At 43.5% G+C, this 2,558-nt stretch overlaps 1 long non-coding RNA gene across 1 annotated transcript; it reads left to right on the top strand.

Moving 5' to 3' along the window:
* The first annotated feature begins 844 nt into the window (after positions 1-844).
* LOC125216720 lies at positions 845-2,251 on the top strand. Its single transcript, XR_007175448.1, has 2 exons — positions 845-939; positions 1,974-2,251. It is a non-coding gene; the product is annotated as an uncharacterized LOC125216720 (long non-coding RNA).
* The last annotated feature ends 307 nt before the right edge of the window (positions 2,252-2,558 follow it).

Raw genomic sequence — 2,558 nt, 5'->3', positions numbered from 1 at the left:
AAAATTTTGGCTCGCGGTCTAAAATACTCGTTAGCGTATCGTAATTTCTTAAAATTAATCACTTGAGCACTCTTGCCAATTTTCGGAAAAATTAGACTTATCTTCGTGGAGTTAACTTTCGGACTCTTAATTAATAAATCCGTAGTATAGCAAAGCCCATGATTTAATTAAATTCCTACTTTAATTTAATTAGTGGCCCAAGACATTTATACATACTCTACTGGCCCATCTCTTTAATTAATATGAGGCCCAAACTCTAGAATAAGGAGAGGCCCAAACAAAAAATAAAAGGGAGAAGCCCAAAACATCTCACAAAACCATCGTCTCTCCCTCATTCCCATCCCTAATTCGAAACCCTAAAACAGAGAGAGAGAGAGCTCGGCGGCGCCTCCTCACCTTCCGCCGCCAGCCGCTCCGATCGGCGCCTCCCCGTGCGTCGCCGGAGACTCAGCCGCTTTCCCCTCCTCTCTCTCTCAACCTCATTTTTGCAAACCAACTCAAAACCCTACTCCAACTTTCTCTTCTCTCTCGGCGGCATCGCCGCCTCACCCGCTCGCCGCCATCTCGGCGTCAACGCCGCCATCTATTGACTGGCGACGATCTCGTGCCTCTGTCGTTGCTGGAGGATTTGGAATCGATGCCGCCGTCGGTCGCCGCCTCTCCTCTGTACAGAACTGCCACCGCTAGTGTGCATGCACCGGCGGCAGCTTCGGCCTCCACCCCGCCTTGCTCCGCCGGCTATCGACAGGTGAGAGGATGAATTTTGACTCCCCTTTACATTTGCTTTATTTTCTTAAAATTTTGTCTAGGTTTACAAGTTTTGCAAAAACTATTATGTAGGTTTGCAAAGGCTGTGGCTTTAGTGATGGATTAGAGGTGTGAGGTTGTCAAAGCTGTCTCCCGGGTACTTTAGAGCCGTCGCCGGAGCTGTCCAGCCGGGTAACCTGCCGCTCGTGGGGTCCCCGTTGCCGTCTACGGTGGTCTCCGAGGGATCCCCTCGTTCTTTAAGCTACGTTCTCAATTCCCTTTCATTTCTATGAATTTTGTTGAGATTTAGGCAGTAGTTATGTTGGTGGCTTTTGATTATTGTGATTTGAGTTTGTGATTTCTGAGATAAAACTAGCTCACTGGAATGAGCTCGATTTTGGGGCTAAAGTGTTGATCTTGAAAAGGTTATAGCTTGCTACTGAAAATTAGCATAAAGGCAGCCTATTGTGCTCTTGTTCCAATTATGTGTTAAGCTCTAAGAATGCTACTACTGTCATGAGATTCCTATAGCCATGGTTCTATATTCTTGAGCTAGCATGATGTTCTAACAAGGGCAGGGGGTGTGCTTGTGTCATATTGGCTGTGGTTCTTAAATTGTGGTGCCTCTATAAGATGACATGAAAATTGATTTGTAGGAGAGAAAGGGGTGGAGGTGTATTACCTCTGGAAAGGTTGAAGGAGTGGCTGTCTTTGTTGAAATTCTCGGCTATGTGCCACTCTTCACTCTCTATCTTGCTGAAAATTTGAAGTGTGGGTGAAAGGAGTTGGTGTGTGGTGTGGAGGGGGATTTATAGGCAAATTGTGGTGTACTCTTGAGCCTTAAATGGCTGCTGCATCGTTTGTTGTCATGCTGCAGAAAATATCACTTTTAGTGATCTCCTTGTCTCTCCTTCATGGCTGCAAAACTTGCATCTTTATGAGTAACTAGTACTAGTTATAAATTGGGGTTTGTTGGGATTTTGGCAGAGATTGAATCTGGACTCTTTGGCTCCTTGCTAGCTATTCTTTTGGTGGTTTATGGAGTATGTACTCGTGAGAAATAAATGGCTGATGTGCAATAGTTGTTGCAGGGCTGACTTGCCTTCTATGGCAAATCCTTGGTCCTCTATAACTAAGGGAAATGTTGTTCTTTTCTTCAATTAATAGCCCCCTTTATTTTCTTTTGATTCCTAGCCACTAAACTTGTTTTTTTACTTATTTTGTAGGTGAAAGAAAAGGCTTGGCTGCCTTGCTGCTGCTTTGAGACGTGGGCCATGCTATCCCGGGCTCGACGGCTCGTTCGGATATGGCGCGGTGATAGTGCAGCGTGGGCTCGGGAAAAGAAGTCCAAGTGCAAGCTACCCTAGACTTTATTTCCTTGAGCTTTTGGTTCATTCAAGAGTATTGTAACATTAATATCCCATCCCATCCTTTTGTAAGACCATCATGAACTTCCAAAGAAACAAATTTTTGGGCATTATGTGGACCTTTTCTTTCGGGAACACTTGAATAGCATTCCTTTTTATTCCGCAACGTACATTAGTTGGTTTAGTTCGTTTGATTATTTCTTTAACTTTTACTTTGCAATTAACACTATTAAGTTCATCAAAGGCTCGAGTTCCATTTATTTTCACGAAACAAGAGAACGATAGATTTCTAGTTCGACGTTAACATATATGAAAAGATAATAAAAGAAGCGGGTGCTACAGCTAGGGTATTATAGTGGGAATTTGTACAACCATAACTGTGAACGCACATCCCTGGAATTCTCTTATCTCTATACTTCTATCTCTGTGTTTTATCTATAATTA

This window comes from Salvia hispanica, chromosome 1, assembly GCF_023119035.1.
Source record: "Salvia hispanica cultivar TCC Black 2014 chromosome 1, UniMelb_Shisp_WGS_1.0, whole genome shotgun sequence".
Classification (NCBI taxonomy): domain Eukaryota; kingdom Viridiplantae; phylum Streptophyta; class Magnoliopsida; order Lamiales; family Lamiaceae; genus Salvia; species Salvia hispanica.
Note: the sequence above shows the minus strand (reverse complement) of the source record. Positions and strands in the feature narration are given on the sequence as shown.